The following is a 20,116-nucleotide window of genomic DNA, read 5'->3' as shown; positions in this document are numbered from 1 at the left end:
ACAAAATCGGATTAAACAACACGTTTAAAGTGCCCTAAAGGTTCGAATATCCCGTGTTATAAAAATATACACGAGAAATCACCTCTAGCAAGGTTTGGCCAAAACTCTGGAAAGCTAGTCACATGCGGATGCACTTTTGACATTTCCAGAATAGATCCTGCAAAGTAGATAGATGAGATCCTTGCACATTTTACCAAACCTAATCAGGATTCATCGTACCGGGGAAGGTACTGACACAACATTCTTAACTCAACCGACATAATGTTGTGCTCACATGTCTAAGACAAGTTCTATAGTTGTCCATCTCATTGCAAAATTCTATGAAGTCATGAAAACCCACCAACTCTTTCCAATAATATGAAAGATCATAGGACATTGAGACTTGAATAGAAAATAAAAATGATCAACAAGGCGCCAAAACTGAGCCATGGATTGGTAAAACAAGATCATGTACAAGAAACTGGCATCAGAACTTGCATTTTTTTGACTTACAAATACGTAACACAAAGCTCAAACCACTCCAAAATAAAAAGGCCAAACTTAAAGACAGGAAAAAAAAAAAAAATCAGCTGCCAAAAGAGATTAGATGTACAAAACACTGTAACAGAAGTTGGGATTTGCAGGATTCTTTGTGACATAGACTTGACTGTGTCCAAACTCCAAATCTCAAACTGCCTGGTATTGATCTGTTGCTCTAAGACCTCGGCTCCTCCTCTGCCTCTTGCTCATTCTCTCCAGACATCTCTTCCAATGACTTGCCCTTCGACTCAGGCACCAAGAACGTAAACAGGAGACCCAGGAAGTTGATCACTCCCAATAAGATGAGCGAGTTCCGGACCCCGATGCCCGCTGGGTAGCCCGCGTCTGCCTTGGCCGGGTCCTGGTTCTGCGCCAAGTACAGGAACCCGAACGCGCCGATGATTGCCCCGAGCTTCCCTGCTGCCGCAGATATCCCGTGGCAGGTCGACCGCAGCCTGGCAGGGAAGATCTCAGCCGGGACCATGAAAGTGGTGGCGTTGGGCCCAAAGTTGGCGAAGAAGAAGGTGAGCGAGTACATCATCACAAACCCAATGCGGTTTTCCTTGTGCGTCCAGTGGTTGTATGGGATAGCAAGCGCGAACATGAACACCGTCATGAAAGCGAAGCCCATCAGCTGGATGGCGAACCGCCCCATCTTGTCAATGAAGGCCACGGTGAACCAATACCCAGGGACAGTGCTGCACAGGGCGATAAGCGTCTGCGCCCTCGCAATCCTGAACACCTCCTCAAGTGCGTTCATTGTCTTTGCCGCAGGAATCCACCCGATTGCGCTGAAGATATCCTTCTGGAACAGGTTCTGGCTGTAGAAAGCAATGTCGAGCAAGAACCAGGTGGAGGTCGTCCCAAGCAGGTGGATGCCATGGCGGCTGAGGAACTGCTTGGTGAACAAGCCGAACCCGCTGGCCTCACTCTTTGTCAGCTGCTCGACCTTGCTTTGCTCGGCCTCAATGTCGACTTGCAAGACCTTGGACATGTCTGCTGCGGCCTGCTTGCCATTCTTAGCCACAAGGGCGGTGTAGCGGGCAGTCTCCGGCATCTTCATCCTCCAGTAGTAGGTGAGCCCCGCCGGTATCGCTCCCACCATCAAGACGATCCTCCAGACATAGTCAGCCTGTGGAACAGTTGAGGCGAGCGGGTCCACCTCGTAAGCTGGGGCGTCGAACCTGGTCTTGAAGGCGGTCGAGATGATGATGGCAAAGATACCGCCAGCCAGGATCCCGAAGCCCTGCATGGCGAAGACGGCAGCGATGAAAGCGCCTCGGGTCTTCTTATTTGCATACTCGGACATGATTGTGGCTGACAGCGGGTAATCACCACCAATGCCAAAGCCGAGCCAAAAGCGGAAGAAGCACAAGGTGGCCATCACTGCCTTGGCGTCGTGCCCAAAGGAGAGGCCCGAGGCGACCGAGCATACGACCATGAGAATCAGGGTCAGGCCATAGACCTTCTTGCGGCCCAACTTGTCACCGAGCCACCGAAGAAGAGCTGGCCAGCAAGGGTCCTGCAGAGCGCTACGCCATTGATGGCTGCCGAGACATTAGGAGGCAGAGTACCAGGCTTTGCCGCGCCATCGACATGGTAATAGATGCGGCCGAGCAACTTGGTGACAAGGGAGATGCAGAATAGATCGTAGGCATCAGTGAAGAAGCCCATCCCAGCGATAATGATCGCAGTGAAGTGGTACCATTGGGTCTTTGCGACGTCGAGGGCGTTGAGGACTTGCAACTGTTGCCCCGCCATCACCGCCGACTCTCTCCGCTCTCTTCCTCTGTGAATAATTTCAGGATTGACAAGAAACAACTATGAGCACTTGCCCTAACCAGCTAAAAATAACCATATTCGTAGTCACAAGCCAAGACCGTCTACAATTGCACAAGATTAGGCAAGAACGGCAAACCCAATTTTGCTAGCATAGTTTATTGTCCATTAAAGTGATTCGGTGCATATACAACCCATCGTCCATAAAGTGAATAATTTTTAGCACAACTTTCCTAAAACAATTCGAAATCCAACACGGTATCCAGAATTTCATTATTAAGAAAGTACATCTTGACTCGAGCAATAAGAGAAAGATGCGAGTGTCAAGACCAATTGCATTAATTTTCCTTAAATGCCATGTACTTGTTTTCCAATCATACACAAATCCAAATCTGCCCTTTCTTGATCCCTTTTTTGCATCTTTTTTTTTTCCCTTCCACTGAAGACAAGTAAAATGTCCAGAACAAAAAGAACGATCTCTGGTGGCCAAGAAAGAATACCCAGATGACTGAAACATCAAGAAACTCACGTGTCTCCAAGAGTTAGGCCATACAACGAAAAGATACGCAACGACTATGAGTCATTGAGCTTTTTCTGATGACATGCGACAAACCAACAAAAAAAAAACAACGCACACAAAGAATAAACGCGACAAAGGCCAGATACACGTGCTTGTAAGATAATGATTTCTATTACATGTGACAACGACTGGAGACAAAAAGGAAAAAAATGAAGAAAGCGACTAACCTTGTTTTCAGTCAGGGAAAATGATAGAAAACGATGGAGAAAGAGAGCAAGAGAGAGGGAGATCAAATGGTAAGCTCTTTTTTGGTAGATGGCTTTGGCTGCTTTGGTTTCGGGATGAGCAAGTGGTGAATTTATATGCCGACCGAGTTCCCTCATTTTCCGCCTCACTTGGGAATCTCCACAGCATATGCTGCCTCATTCTCCGCTCTACCGTATTTGGGCCTCGATCTCTTTTATTAGAAAGCAGGATCGGTCACAATATCACTTCGAGTAGAAGACGCCCCATAATTAGGCCTCGGAATACATGCCCCACTCGAAAAAGAAATTAAGCCCTTGATGACTCACTGAACTCCGACATAAATTGGTTTATGCCTAGAATATTCAAGAAAGGATTTACTACAGTAGGCAAAATCAATATTTACGCGAGTATGATTTTGGATTCAGATTCCGTTGAGAACATTTAAGGATTAAAAATCATGAATGCACCTAGCCATATTGGAGAGCGTGTCTTTAAGATCGCCTGACAAGACAATTTAATCGAAGAGCACGAGAACTACCACAACCATCATATGATAGCTGAAAACAAAGAAAAACCTATTTAAAGGTCCCATTCATCAAATTGAAGGCACTTGGTGTGATATCTCGAAATTTCGACGTCTATAAGATAAATGAATTCGATGAACTTTTAACCATGAATTCTTACCCGATAAATAACGTTGGATTTTTTAGGATTAAGGGACAATAATTGAACGTTGATTTATTTGTTTTGGATGAATATTGGATTATCTTGAGACATAAATCAGAGAAATTGAGCCAAGAAAGTCGAGCAATCGGATCAAAGCGTCGAGATCCTTTGTGCCCGAGCCTAACCCTTACCGAATTCTAGACATGAAATGACCAAAATACCCTCAATCTTAGTGCCAAAAGACTAATCTACCACCATTAGTCAAATTACCAAAATGCCATTGCATTATTCATAAAAGACAAAACCCATTAATTAGGATTTGACCTAGTGGGCCCCACATCTCACATCTCTCACCTCACCATTAACACACACTCTCTCTCTCTCTCTCTCTCTCTCTCTCTCTCTCTCTCTCTCTCTCTCTCTCTCCTTTCCCCTCACCCCCACCCCTTGCCACCCTTGGCCACCGCCCGCCTTGCCGACCCCGAGCCCCTAGCCAAGCCCTAAGAATTGCCGCTCGAGACCCGGAGCCCTCCGCCACCCGCGAGCCCGGTCCACCGCCCGTGCCTATGAGCCACGCGTCTTGAGTCGCCCGCACCATCGTTGTCATCGCTGCCATTGTTGCCGGTCGATTCGTTGTGAGTTAACTCCCTAATCTCTTATTAGGTCATCAATTACGTTTAGGGTTAGTTTAGCTAAAGTTAACTGTGGATTAGTTATAACTAATGATGGTTGAGTTAGATTAATGATGGTTGGGTTAGGTTAGTGACTATGGTTAGGTTAGGTTAACCTTGGTTGGGTTAGAGTAACCATAGTTACTTTAATTTAATCATGGTTACTTGATTTAATCATGGTTATATTAGATTAATCATAGTTACTTTAATTTAACTATAGTTACTTCAATTAATCATGGTTGAGTTAATTCACCCTAGTCAGGTTAATTAACCATAGTTGAATTATTTTAATCATAGTTGGATTAATTAACCATAGTCGTGTTAAATAATTATTTTAATAAATAATAATTTTTATTAAGTAATAATTTTTATTAAATAATTATTAGTATTTCATTATCATTTGGTGATTATTTGATGATTGTTATGTGCCTTTGATTGTGTGTGTGTGTGTGTATATATATATATATATACACTATTATGACAATTAATTACCTATTTTGAAATACCAAGTATGACGAAAAACGTATGTTCCCGTGGTCATGTGTGAATTTCTGATTGCATGTTTAAGCATGAAATGTTACAATCGGTTGAAGTTGTGAGCACGAACATGATTACATTGGGCTAATTACAAAAATATGAATTGGCATGATTGTCCGGTGTGCTTATGTGGTCACATGATGGTTACCGTCACCCAGGAGTACCATTAGACGATGTCCGATATGTCCGTTGCGGGGGTACCAGGGAATTATACGGCTTATTGGAAGCACGATAGTCCGTGCCAGCGGGAGTTCGGAATCACATGGCTAGTCAGACACCGGTTGCGGCAAGTTGTGGATCGACGCTCCTTACAAGAATGCTCGGTATGTTTGTCTTGGGGGTATCTAGGAGGACTATTGGTTGCCGTGCTCGACGGACCGGGACGACGCTTGGTCATGCTGAAAAGCACCAACTGTTTAGTGTGTTGAGCACCAATTGGCCGTTAATAACCAGAACACGTGTGATGCATTTTGCATGCGAATCCGTGATGAATGTTCCGGTTGTGTGCCCTGGTCCTTGTGTCGTGAAATGCCATGTTGAATACTGTGTAGCGCATGAACCGATGCGGGGTAAGTGTGCATGTGGTTGGTAATTGACTGGTTGAGTAAAGTGCTTGATCCCGTAGTGGTTAGAGCGTGGTGAAAATTGCATGCCATTGATATGTTATTGACAATATCTTACGTGCTTAGACCGCATTGAGCGAATCAACACCCTACTCGAGCTTGCTTTGAGGGAGGACATGGGCGTTGCCCTCCCTTTTTGAGTAGTACGGAGTAGCGTTAACCCGAACCCTAACCCGCTATTTTTTTATGGTTGTAGGAAGTGGTCTTGAGATAGGGCCTGTACATATGTACCGGGGTTAACAATATATAAATAAAATGAGCTTTGCTAGTTGCTGGTTGTTGGTTGCCTTTTGACTATCCCCGTTGTGCTTAATATTGTTTGGGAAAGTAGATCGTTTCCGCATGCACTTAATCAAAAAATAAAATCAATGGATCGACGACATGCTTGGGATGTCACCATTAAATGACCCGAGGCATTTGGTAGAGTTGCTTTGTATCCGAGGATCGGGGCGTGACACTGGGTCTCCGAATTTACCTCACTCAAAATGGAACACACAACGTTGCAAAATAACTGTTTGAGATGACCAATTTTATCTATTGAATTATTCAAGAAAAGTTCATTATTATAATAAAGTGGACAAAATGAATATCCATGTGAAATCTATCTATAGGGTTGTTCGCTCATAACTTTTTAAGTGTTGCTTAATGTGAAATCTACTTTGCTTTATTTAGATCATGTTAGATATACTAGAATGCATTGGGAAATATAATTTATTAAGTTATGTGAAAGATTGATTGGATGTAGAATATGACTCACTTGTTCAAAATCTAGATCATAGCATGTCACATTACCTTAATCAAGCAACTTTACTAAAACAATCTTAGTATACCTTATACTCATACATTTAGAGTGAAAATGCATTATTCTTGATTTGCCATTTAACCTGTTGTCTTCGAATAAAGTCTTTCATTTATCAATTGCAGCACGTGCAACTACCTTTCCATGTTGCATTAGTACGTAGCCCAATCCTTTATGTGATGCATCGCTGTAAATTTGAAAAACTCCGAAACCGCACGATATCGTCAAAATAGGAGCTATAGTTAGCTTGTGCTTAAACTCTTGAAAACTACGCTCGTATTTAGTTGTCCACTTAAACTTCACGTTCTTCTTCAACAACCGCATCGGTGGCATGGCTATGGCAGAGAACTTTTCCACAAAATGCCTATAATAGCTTGCCAAACCTAAGAAACTTCTAACCTCCATTATTGTTATAGGCATCGGCCAATCCATGACCGCTTCAATCTTAGTCGGATCCAAAGAAATCCATTGGCTAGAAACCACATGACATAAGAATGGTACACGAGTCAACCAAAATTTGCATTTACTAAATTTAGCATACAACTCATGATCTTGAAGGGTTTGCTATATCATCCTCAAATGCAGCTCATGATTCTCAAAATTTCTCAAATACACCAATATATCATCTATAAATACAATGACAAATCGATCCAAATACTCCTTGAATACCATGTTCATCAAATCCATAAAAGCAGCAGGACCGTTTATCGGACCAAACGGCATCGCAACAAACTCATAATGACCATAACGCGTCCTAAGTATCATCTTCGGTATATCCTCTTTCTTAATCCTCAACCGATGGTATCCCGTTCGTAGGTCAATCTTGAAAAATACCAAAGCTCTTTAAAGCTGGTCAAACAAATTGTCAATCCTTGGCAACAGATACTTATTCTTGATTGTCACCTGATTGAGTTGTCCGTAATATACACACGGGCGTAATGATCTATCCTTCCTCACAAACAATACAGGTGCTCCTCATGGTGACGTGCCAGGGCGGATAAATCTTTTATCCAACAACTCTTGCAACTGCACCTTCAACTCCTTAAGCTCTGATAATGCCACAAGGATTTAGAAATCGGCTCTGTTCCGGGGACTAACTCAATTACAAACTCTATCTCTCTATCCGGTAGCAAACCTAGCGATTCTTGTGGAAAGACGTCGGGAAACTCACATATTACAGCGATGTCCTCCATTCTTGGCTCCTCAACCGACGTGCTAACCACTATCGCCATATATCCTTGATAGCCACTTTTCAACATATGAGTTGCTCCCAGTGTCGAAACCAATAGAGTCAAAGTTCTTTCTCAATTTTCCACAAACTCAAAATTAACCTCATCCAACGGGTTAAAGCGAATTGCTTTACGATAGCAATCTATCGTAGCCCTTTGCTTCGTAAGCCAATCCATACCAACAATCACATGAAAATCAAACATCTCCAGTACAATCAGATCTATTCTTTTTTCTTGACCATCTATTTTCAACTTACAATGAGGACAACCTACTGCATACACTACATTATCCTTTAACGACATAGAAATCTTAAAGACCGTCCCTAGTAGTTTTGGACTCAACCCAACTAATTTAACAAACTACTTAGCAACAAATGAATGTGTAGCTCTAGGGTCAAACAATGCATAAGCTACATGATCAAGTAAGAAGACCGTACTGTAAACGGTTAGCGAATCCTTCGCCTCTTCCCCGGTAGCTACATACACCTTTCCTTGCACCGGGGGTTGGTCCTGGTAGTTACGTGGCACATTCCCTCGCAGCTGTCCTCCATGCTGCAACTATGGCGGTGCTTATATCCCCATCTTTCTCTACGGGCAATCCCTTACTTGGTGGCCATATTGACCACACCCGAAACAGGCTCCTCCTCTGAAAGGGCACGAGCCATTCTCATGCCTCCGATGACGGAATTGGCTTACTCCACTAAGACTAAGTGTTGGCTTCCCCACAATGTTTCTCCATTTGGGCGAGATTGGGTGCTTTCCTCCCGACATGGGCCTCTCACCATACCGATGGTCATTCCTAGTCTTAGTGGAGTAAGCCAATTCTTGATCTAGATGCAGCTGCCCTTTTAGTCATATTTCTTTCCACCAGCTGGGCCCTTCCATACAGCTCATTATAATCCTTCAAGTTCAGCGGCACCTGCAGATCCTTCAACTCGGGCTTCGGTCCATCTCTAAACCTCCTTGCCCTATCTACGGGGTCTTCTACCGTCCGGTTCTAACGTAGGCGTGAAAACTTTGCTATCTTCTGCTCTCGGGTACAATATGAGAAGTACTTGCCATTGAAAGCTTCCACAAAGGCATCCCACACTGGGACCATATCATTGGGAAAGATCCTTCCTCGTGAGACTTCCCGGCAGGTGCTGGCATTCCCTTGCAACCGGTACATAGCTAGTGTCACCTTATCCTCTTTCGAACACCTCAGCAAGGTAAATGCCTTCTCTAGCTCTTTAATCCAAAGGGTGGCAGCCTCCGGATCACCTACTTTTGAAAACTTCGACCGTTTAAGCTTTAAAAACTGCTCCTCCAACTTGTGCATCTATTGACCTCCATTATCGTTTCCAACCAATAGGTCTTCGGGAGGAGCGGCAGCAGTAATAGTAGCTCGGTTCCTTACTTACTGCCCAACTATGTTTCCCAAGGCTTCTAACACCCGTAAAATTCCATCCACTCTGGGATCTTCCTAAGCTGCTCTTCCTCTAGGAACCCCCGCATTACGGTTGCTTATTCTGCGGGTAATTTACGGGGCCCTACTCACCCCAAAGAAACACGTAATGAAACTCGGGCCTACAGCCTAAAACTCAAGTAACAAACACATGCACAGGATTTTCAATCTTACTAACTATCTCAAAACCTAACGCCCCTTATCACTCCGGCTATGACCGGATGGGTTAGGCCGACATTGCTATGATACCAATCTTGGGCGGGTTTGGCATGCCCTAATCTTCGAGTGTGCGACAACTCTACCAAAACACCTTAGGTTATAAAAAGATGACATCCCAAACACGTCATGAACCCATTATTTTTATCTTTTTATTAAGTGCATGCAGAACGTGCTACTCCCAAACATCAAATCGGACAACGGGGATAGAAAAATAGGAAGTCACATCAAACAAAAGCAGAAGACTATTTCCATTAGTAGATATTCATTAACCCTAAGGAAGTTACAATATTTATAAGCCCACTATTCGGGGCTATTCCCTACGACCATAAAAAAAGATACCTGGTTAGGCCGGGGTTAAAGTCGTATCTACTCCAAAAGAGGGGCCAATGTCACCCTCAACATCCATATCAATAGGTCTCCATAAAAAAGGTCTTCACTCCTACGCTTACTCATCTACGGTAGTCGTGTAGTATCTTTGGATAGTAGTCTAGGTCTGACTCCGGGTCCTCGACTTCCCCATTTGGGGTATCTATATCCATAAGATCCCAAGTCTGGATCTTGGGGAATGCGGACCGCAGCCCGTCGAAACCGTGGATTGGCCCAAAGAGTTGATCTCCGTGACGGACAAACCAGGCCTTGAAGCGATGGGGCATTAGGTGCCCCAATCCCTCCTCGACCCGCAGGGTTGTCGCATAGTGTTCCCATACTAGATCCAAATCGGGGATCGGATGATGTAAGATGTCGAAGGACTGGTCAAGTGGTGACCTAAACCTCACTGGATGAACTTCCATTACCTTAGTCATGAAAAAGATTCAACAACAATGGGTGAATATAAAATCTCCGTGAGTCAACGCCTAAGTCCAAGTAGGGTACCGATTCGCTCGGGGTGGTCTAAACATGCAAGACAAGTATTGATAACGGATCAATATGGTACGACTATCGCCACGCTTTAACTATCATAGGATCATGCACATCCCAACAATCAATCATCAATCACATACAATCTTACCCCGCCTTGGTTCACACATTGAATAGTACACATCATGCAAATAATTACACACAAATCAAGGCACACAACCAGAACACTAATTACAACTCTTAGGCATAATACATCACACGTGTTACGGTTATTAATGACCGATCCCCGGTCATAGAAAAATCATGCTCTTCCCGCGGGGATGAGCATCGTTCCATTTTTTTGGCAACGGCAACCGATAAGCCATGTGGTTCCAAGTACCCTCGGCATGGACAAACAATTAGGCATTCCTATAGGGAGTATCGGTTCGCACCTTACCACGACCGGCATCTAATAAGTAATGTGGTTCTAAGTACCCTAGGCACGAACATACCAGGCTCGATCCCAAGTATCCAAGGGTGTCGGCTTCGTCCCCAAGTATCCAAAGGTGACGGTGACCATCCAGTGACCACACAAGTACACTAGGCAATCAAACCGGTTTATATATTTGCATTTAATCCAATGCACATATACGGTTGTGCTCAAAACCTGGCTCAAGGCCATTTTCATGCACAAAACTCGGTTCACACATGGTCACATGAATACGCATTATCCATCAAACTTTGCATCTATATAAAGCTAATTAATCTCTCAACCCTACACACACACACACACACACACACACACACACACACACACAAAATCAAGGTATATATAGCAATCAACGAACAATCATCCAATAATAATTAATTAACAATAATTAATTATTCTAACCAAGGTTAATTAGCATAACCGTAATTAATTAACCCAATAATAATAATAATAATTAATTATTCCAATCAAGGTTAATTAGCTTAACCGTAATTAATTAACCTAATTATAATTAATTAAGTTCATCTTAATTAATTAACCCAACCTTAATTAGCTAATTAGTAACATAATAATTAACTAATCGGTTGCAGCTAATTATTTCGATCACGATTAATTAAAGTAACTGCAGTTATCTAAAAGTAACTATAGTTAAATTAAAGTAACTATGGTCAATCTAATCTAACCATGATTACTATAAAGTAATCCTAATTAAATCAAAGTAACTACGGTTACTTTAACCCGACTAAATTTAATTTAACTTGACCATAATCACTAATCTAACCCGACTATAGTTAATTAAACTAACCTGTCATTAATACTAATTAATCTATCCCCCTAAATGCAATTAACATCCTAATTAGAGTTTGAGGGTTAACTCACTAACTAAACGACGGTTGGCGATGACTCCGGCGCAGCGGCGATGATGACGATGACAACGACAACAACGGCGGGCTCGCCGTACAGCCAGCGGCTTTGCGGACTCTCGAGCTTGGGGACGCGCGGGTTCGGGTCTCAAGGGTCCTCGACTTACTGGGGCAGCATGCCGTTGGAGGGGAGCTCGAGTCGGTTTGGCACGACATAGGTATGAGGTTACAAGGTAGCAGCGGCGCGATAGTTTGGTGAGTACGTATCGCAAAGGTAGGGGGAGTGGAGCGATGAGGGTTGCTACCGGGGCTCGAGGTTCGCGGCGTGAAGGCTTTAGCCCATGGCGGTGGTAGTGGCGATGAGAGTTGGACAACAAGTAAGGAGTACGACACGAGCCGGCGACGGCATGAGGCTATCGGAGGTGGTGGTGCGAGATGGTGATGACGCCGGTCAAGAGAGGAGGAAAGGGCCTACGGGGTCCTCGGCTCAAGCCTTATGGCGCGGCGCACGAGCTTAGCGGGGCGATGGGCTGTCGGTGGCGGTTTAGTGAGGTGGGCGGCAATGGAGGAGCGGCGAAGTATGTGGAGCGGTGGTAGTGATCGACCGAAGCAAAAAAAGAAAAGAGAGGGAGAGAGAGGTGGTCGTCGGGGATAAAAAAAGGGGAAAGAGAGAGAAAGGAGGGAGGAGAGAGAAAAAGAGAGGAAAGAGGGGAAAAGACTTGAGTTGATTAGGGGGCCCACGGATCATGTCGAAATTTATTACTTTCGTCTCTTATGGATAATATCCGAGGGCATTTTGGTAATTTGGTAAATGGTGATAGGTTAGTCATTTGGCTTAACCAATTGAGGGCAATTTGGTATTTCAAATCTAGGGTTTGGTCGGGGTTAAGCTTGAGTATGAGGGTTTGCGGTGCTACGATGTGACATCTTGGCTACTCGGACTTGATTTTCTACGAGCGATGTCTCAGGATAATCTAATAATTATCTCTTAAATCATCAAAAATCCAATTTTATTTTCCAAGATGGAATTTATGATTTAAAATTCATTGAATCCAATTTTCTTACGGATGTCGAAATTTCGGGATGTCACAATAGGTCCAGTCACAATCGATCTTATAGAATTTATTCATATATGTAAATAATTGGACAAATGAATAAATACTTCTTTGCTATTAATTAAATAAGAAATTGAAAACACAACTGAAATGCCTAACATGTAACTATTACATAGTTGCTTTAGGGCATATTTCTAACAATCTCCCACTTGTACTAAAGACAACTGGTATGGTACCTCAAACCCATTTTTTCAAGATGTCTTTCAAAAGAAGACTAAGGTAAGGCCTTAGTAAAGGGATCTGCCATGTTTTTCGTTGAGGCGGTTTTGTGCAAGGCGATATCACCTCTCCAAACTATTTCTCCGATGAGATGGAAACGTTTCTCAATGTGCTTGGACTTCTTGTGAGACCTTGTTTCCTTAGCTTGAGCTATTGCCCCATTATTGTCACAAAACAATGTAATCGGCTGCTCAATAGAAGGAATTACTCCAAGTTCAGAAATGTACTTCTTCATCCAAGCAGCTTCCTTCTCTGCTTCAAAAGCGACCACATACTCTGCCTTAGTGGTGGAATCAGCGGTTATGCTTTGTTTGGAACTCTTCCAACTAACTACACCACCATTGAGTGTAAAGACAAACCCAAATGTAGACTTATAGTCATTCGGATCCGATTGAAAATCGAAATTAGTATAAGCTTCAACTTTAAATTCTTATTTTCCATATATCAAGAATAAATCCTTAGTCCTTCGCAAGTACTTAAAGATATTCTTGAGTACTATCCATTGCTTTTCTCCCGGATTAGACTGATATTTGCTAGTAATATTACAGCATGCGCAATATCGGGTCGCGTAGATAATATAGCATACATTATGCTTCCAATAGCGGATGCGTAAGGTATCTTTACCATCCGTTCTCTTTCTTCAAGAGTGTTGGGATACATTTCCTTGGAAAGACGGAATCCATGCCTAAAAGGTAATAATCTTCTTTTGAAACATTGTATGTTAAACATTGTTAACACTTCGTCTATGTATGTATACCGAGAGAGCCAATCAATCTTCTTGATCTATCTCTATAGATCTTGATATCTAAAATATAGGTGGCCTCTCTTAAATGTTTTATGGAGAATTTCTGTGATAATAATAGTTTGATCGATGATATCATTGAAATGTCATTCTCGATTAAAAGTATATCATTGACATACAGAATTATAAATGCAATTGCGCTCTCACTAACTTTCTTGTATACATAAAGTTCATCCAGGTTCTTAATGAAGCCAAACGATTTGACTACCTCATCAAAACAGATGTTTCAACTTCTGAGGGCTTGTTTGAGTACATAAATGGATCTTTTAAGCCCACACACCTTTCAACTTTCACCACTAGTTTCAAAACCCCGTGGTTGTTTCATATAAATGTCCTCCTCGAGGAAACCATTTAGAAAAGTTGTTTTGACATCCATGTGGAATATCTCATAATCAAGTACGCAGCTATAGCCAATATAATCCGAATTGATTTTAGCATGGCTATAGGTGAGAAAATTTCGTTGTAATAGATCCCTTTTTTTTTACAATTTCCTTTCACCACCGGCTGTACTTTGTAAGTTTCAACTTGACCATCAACATTCATCTTCCTCTTGAAGATCCATTTACATCCAATTGATATAATACCATCAAGCAAATCAACTAGAGTCCAAACATCGTTGGAATACATTGAATCCATTTCGGATTTCATGGCTTCTAGCTATTTACCATAATCGATGTCCGACATCACCTCCTCATAGGTGATAGGATCACTCGATTGATCACTATCATTCATAATGAATAGTAGCTCAATATCTTCAACCGAGTATCTATAATGAATAGGTAGACGAGACGTTCTCGCAGAGTTGTATATCAGAAGCTCTCGCTGAATTAGAGATCGGTGTCTAAACTTGGTTATTTGGTATTTCATTGGTTTCTTTTTGCAAGACTATTTTCCGCCTAGCACCACCTTCCTAGACGAACCGATTCTCTAGAAAGGAATCATGCTTGCTGACCGAAACTCTTTGGTTTGAGTGAAAATAGAAATAATATCCAAGAGTCTCTTTTAGATATCCAATAAAGCAACCTTGTTCAAACCTGGCCTCCAATTTCTCTGTTCTCAACTTCTTGACGAAAACTGGACAACTCTAAATCTTGATATGATTAAGACTTGATTTCCCTCTGTGCCATATCTCATAAGGCGTAGTTGAAATAGATTTAGATGGCACTTTGTTTAGGAAATATGCAGCCATCTCAAGGGCATATCCCCATAGGGATACCGACAAATCGGTGTAGCTCATCATAGATCGCACTATATCTAATAAGATGCGATTTCTTCTTTCAGAAACACCATTATGTTCTGGAGTTGCAAGATGTGTCTATTGTGACAAAATACCATTATCTTTAAGATAGTCCAAGAATTCGGTACTAAGGTATTCACCTCCTTGATCAGATCAAAGAACCTTAATACTCTTTCATGTTTGTTTCTCAACTTCATACCTAAATTCCTTAAACTTTTCAAAGGACTCAAATTTATACTTCATTAAGTACAAATAGCCATATCGTGAATGATCATCGGTAAAGGTAATGAAGTAAGAATAACCACCCCTAGTAGTTTCATTAATTGATCAACATACATCCGTATGTATCAATTCCAATAGGTCGACAGCTCGTGCACTACGTCTTACAAAGGGTGCTTTGATCATTTTTCCTAAAAGACATGCATCACAAGTCGAATATGGTTCAAAACTAATTGGATCAATATATCTATCATTACTCGACTTGTTAATCCCGTCCGATCCAATATGACCTAATTGGAGATGCCAAATATACTTTGGATTTGGATTATCTCTAGGGCATTTATTGATTACGGCATTTACATCATGATTATTTTGCTTATTGACATTAGCAATCGCATTCTTGGACAATGTAATGGTATAGAGATTATTGGTTGATAATCCAGAACCAACACACGTTCTATTATAATAAATAGAACATATATCGTCAGCAAAAGAAATCATAATTCTCTTTAGCCAAACAAGGTATAGAGTGGATTGGGTGGCGCCTCCGGACGTGATTATATGTGAGCCGATTTCATTCGGTAAAATAGATAGTCCGACCTTTAGCTTGTTAGGCGCTTAAAGCAGAGAATTGCATAGATATCTTGAAAGCTTGGTAAGCTGCACCTCCGAAATTTTAAAGTAATGAATAACGGGTTGAATGTTAGACGACCTTACCCATTTAAATAGAATGCCCAAATTGCCATTAGCATTGGTTATGCTTGGCATTTATAGAATATAAATGGGAACCTAGGACACACTCGATTGAGCAACATCAAGGAGTAGTGAGATTTAAGTATAAATCTCTATTTTAAATGTAAAATGAAATAAAAGAAATGGTCTTTTGATGTACAATAGGCGTGTAACCTATAGAGGAAAAGAGATGATAAATTCAATTATAAAAATATGTCACCATTAGGAGCTAAATGTTATAGGATTATAGGACAACTAAATGGATAAGTTAAAAATAGGACTTGTGGTGTCTAAATTATTATTAATTAAATTAAATGTAAAATATTGGCTTGGAGAACAAGAAATGGCATTTAGATTATTCTCAAGGGAATAAAATAAAATACAAATACAATTGGCTTGGAGAGTAAGTTAGCATATAGAGACAAAATAGGCTTAGAAAACAAGTTGGAATAAGAGGACAACACGTGGAAAGAGCATAAGACGAATCCGACTTGGGAAACAAGTCAAAAATATAAGACAAAAGTGAATTAGAAAAAGTAACCCAGGATCTTTAGATACCTTAGACTAGCCATGTGGAAAAATCAAATGGTATATCTAGAATATTCTATGCCAATAATTTATTTAGAAAAGAAAAAAGAAATTAATATTACAATAATTAATAGATGTAAATAAGAAAAATAAATATAAAAATAATGAAAAATACCCTATAATGGGTGTGAGTTAGGGAGAAGTTTCTAGAGTCTAAATCATCTTAAGTGGCATAGCAAAAAGATGACACAGCGTAAAACTTGGAGAACAAGTTGGCATAAAAATACAAATATGACTTAAGGAACAAGTCAATCAAAGAAAATGAAAATGTCTAATTTTAGCTTGGAGAATAAGTCAAGGGAAGACTCCAATGAGGTGATGCCATATGGAAAGTATATAAAAACAAATTCGACTTGCGGAGCAAGTCAACAAAGGCTATAAATAGCACCAATGCCCTTAGAGTTTAGGCCATCACCTCTCTCCCTCTCCCTCTCTCTAGCCGAATACTCTCTTTCTCTCTCCCTCATTTTTCGACCACCAAGCACCACCACAAGCCACCGTCACCAAACCGCCTCTAGAGACGCCATGCCACACACAATATAGTCTGCCAATCTTTTTATTTTACGGTTATCTACTAAAGGTAAACGATATGTAACCCTTATCTAGGCCATAAAGCTTTAGCTATTCTAATGCTTGCTTGAAAACTATATGATATGTTGGTCAAGGATTAAGTACCACACGATGATGTGTGTCTTGTGGGGGTCACCTCTTAAACCTTGGACTATTGCGATGCATGCTCTCTTTGGTCTTGATATCTTTGGTGGTGAGATTATATGATATGATATGTTATATGCCTCATTCGTAAGGATGAGAGGGCTTCGCGCATATATTAAAAGGGTGGATCCACATGACATGATATGATAAGATATGTGTACACGCCTCATCCGCAAGGGTGAAAGGGCCTTAAAAAGTGCACAATATGATATGAAAAGTGGAGATGTTATGCATATATGAAAAGGAATCAGAAATGATTCTCATATGATATGATTGCTTGCATTATGAATTGTACCTCTAGCTTGCTTCCTATACTTTGTTTAGATATTCACTTACTGAGATAGTTGTATCTCACTCCTTATCTTTTCAAATTTGTAGGTAATGATAAATCCCCCTCCTTGTTTCGGCATTATTCCGTCCGTAGAAGTTTATTGTATTGATGTCATGGCGGTGAAATAAGAAGTAACTCTTATATGCTACGTGACTACCGTATGGGTGGACAAGGGTTACCATATGTAAATTAAAATGTAAAGTGAAGATGAAGCTCTTTTGATTGAGAAAAAATATAGCACGAAGATGGATAGCGTGTACCCTAGGCGATTGATCTACATGGAGGAGTTTTTGGAAGCCGAAGGTAACTTTTTGGGACATTCTACCATCCCGAAGTAGAGAACTTGAATGGAGCCATGTTATAATGCATATATATGTTGTAGATCGATAGTTGGATGTAAATGATATGGACAGATGAAGCACATTATTACTCATAAGTGTTTCCCCTAGATTTTTAACTAATCGAAAACTTAAAATATAATCGCTTCCACGTGCGAATCATTGGTAAGAGTGAAAACAATTAAGGGTCGATTTTGAGGACAATGTACCCGAGACACCACATGTCTTCCCTCGCAATGTTGCGACTTTACGATCCTCATACGGTCTCGGTTTATAAATAGGGTAAAGCTGCAGTGCTTTTGGAGGGATTCAAGAAAAATAGAGCCCTAAAGGAGCCTTCGCCTCCTATCACGGGTATGAGGGTCGGGTCGGGGACGTCATAGCTTATTTGGTATCAAAGCGGGGTTTATAATACTTGGAGTGATAAGGCGCGATAGGGAAAGGGGTTAGATGACTAGGAAAGAAGCATGTATGTGATTGCGAGTTCTAACCTTTATTGTTATGATTTTTGTCTTGAGTTGATATGAGCATTAGTAATAGCCGTATAGAATACTTCTTAGTTAGTTTTTGACTATATCATAAGATGAATTCTCGAGGAAGGCGGCCGAGATAGACCCCCCGACTGGATGGAATTGTGTAAACTTTGACGCAAATTGGTAACCTTATGAGGCAGCAAGCATAGTAGCAAGCTACTAATGCCTCAAGAAATGCTTCGACATTCGAAAATGGAATAGAAACTGGGGGACGTCGTATACGGGGTTTGATAGAATAATTCTTAAAGTTAAAGCTTCCTAAATTTGATGGTATAGGAAACCCAGAGGAAGCTCAATTATGGATAGATGAGCTTGAAATGATATTTGCATTCTTAGAATGCTCAGAGCCTGATCATGTAGCCTTGGCTGAATATCAGCTACAAGGTAATGCCAACTATTGGTTGAAGGCTACGAAAGGAACAAGATTTCCCATGCGTGCTGAAGTAACTTGGGGCGCCCAAGTTACTTAAGGCCTTTTATGATAAATATTTCTTAGAAAGTGTACGTGATTGAAAGATGATGGAGTTTATGCAGCTGCAATAAGGTAATATGATAGTAGACCAATATGAGACAAAATTTATAGAGTTATCTAGGTAGGCGCCCAAGTTGGTGAAGGAATCAATAGCAAAAACCAAGCGGTTCCCGGAGGGGTTGCAACCTAGCATTCGAGATCGTTGAGGCTTTAAATATTTGGCACTACAATGAGCTCTATGTAAGAACTCAAATGATAGAGTGATATGCCTTGGAGCACCCATCATCCAAGCCGACTCAGGAGTGTACTCGTCCTCGTCCATGAAGCACCGCGCGGAGGGAGTTGCCGAGTCGGTGTGGGACACGTGTTGGACACGGACACGCGTCCGACATGCGGTCAAAGCGTATCGAAGGTCCGACACTTGGTCAACGCGAGCGACCCGCCGTGGACACGCGAGTCGATGAGGAAGGAGGGCGGGGATGGCGGAGATCCGGAGGGCATAGGTCGGGGGAGAAGGGAGGAGTTATTTGCGTTTTGGGCTAAGAGAGAGATGAACGAGAGAGCCAGCGACTCTAGGCGAGCACTCGAGCAGAGAATGGGATTCGGGTGCACCCGAGTGGAGAGCGAAGACTACCGGAGTATAGAGCGAGAGAGCCTCGAAAGAGAGATGAGGTAGCCGTGGCGGTCGTCGGTTCCTCCGCGAGACAGAGAGGAGGGACATAGGGAGGGACAGGGAGGTGAGGTAGAGATTTTAAAAAAAAGTAGAAAAAGTAAAGAGAGAGGGGAGGTTAATAAGATGCAAGATAGATAGGAGAGAGAGCATGTTACGTGACTTTTGTCCGGTCTGATGTGCATCGGCTAGCGCAGAGTTAATTTTTTTTAATTAATAGGAGAGAGAAAAAAAAATTTGGCAAATGTGTTTTGGGCTCACCCGATACCAAACATTTTTTCAAAAAGTAAACTGGCGTCCGATATTTTTTTCCCTTGTCAAGTGTCTAGACTCTAGATCAAATTACGGATGTACCCATGATAGAAAATTTATTCTCCATATTTGTAAAAAAATTATAGAAATAATAATTATATATTTAATATATAACGTGTCCCCAACGTGTCGAAAATTTATATTTTTTAGAAATGACATGTCGGCGTATCGTGTCGTGTCATGTCGCGTGTCCGTGTCGGTGCTACTTAGCTCCTCGTTTGATGAACCGTGATAAGCTATTTAAGGTAAAGGACCCTTTGCTCCAAATAAAAAGAGGAAAGTGTTGAGTGGTAATAAAAAGGAAGTATGTCAATATATTCAGAACTAATCATCAACTTCAACAATTCATACTTAGAAGTGAATATCAATAACTTCACTAGAGGCAAACTATT

The 20,116-nt window shown here is 41.5% G+C and overlaps 1 pseudogene; it reads right to left on the bottom strand.

Annotated features, from left to right (window-relative positions):
* Positions 1–619: 619 nt before the first annotated feature.
* Positions 620–20,116, bottom strand: part of LOC115727988 — a 31,098-nt pseudogene continuing 11,601 nt past the window's right edge.

The sequence above is a fragment of the Rhodamnia argentea genome, chromosome 6, assembly GCF_020921035.1.
Source record: "Rhodamnia argentea isolate NSW1041297 chromosome 6, ASM2092103v1, whole genome shotgun sequence".
Lineage (NCBI taxonomy): Eukaryota > Viridiplantae > Streptophyta > Magnoliopsida > Myrtales > Myrtaceae > Rhodamnia > Rhodamnia argentea.
The sequence above is the reverse complement of the archived record's forward strand: the minus strand, read 5'-3'. Positions and strand labels throughout refer to the sequence as shown.